Source organism: Triticum aestivum, chromosome 5B, assembly GCF_018294505.1.
Source record: "Triticum aestivum cultivar Chinese Spring chromosome 5B, IWGSC CS RefSeq v2.1, whole genome shotgun sequence".
In the NCBI taxonomy this organism is placed as follows: Eukaryota; Viridiplantae; Streptophyta; class Magnoliopsida; order Poales; family Poaceae; genus Triticum; species Triticum aestivum.
This window is the reverse complement of record NC_057807.1, coordinates 565660778-565661133: the sequence shown is the minus strand read 5'-3', so window position 1 is coordinate 565661133 and position 356 is coordinate 565660778.

Sequence of the window (356 nt, the reverse complement as noted above, 5' to 3'; positions counted from 1 at the left end):
CGGATTAGAGGGATGGCGCGGGGGAAGGAGAGGCGACGCTGACGCGGGAGTGCCGATGGCCACGGGCGACTGACAACATACGGTTAGGCCGGTGGTGGCTCGACGGTTCGAAGAAACAAGAAGATGGCTCGAGGTTGAAGATGCATATCTGTCCGTCTATTTTTCATCGGACGCCTAGAAACCAATCGACTGACCTAAATTTAGTTTCAGTCGACTAGTTTCCAGCGGGTCCCATTTTTTGTTTGAAGATGCGGACAGCTCAAGTATCAAAGTCAAAGCGTGCGAGCAGAGTGCATGGCTACTGACTACACTGTTCGTTGTCCCAAGTGAGTTCATATCATGTGATCACTTTATCA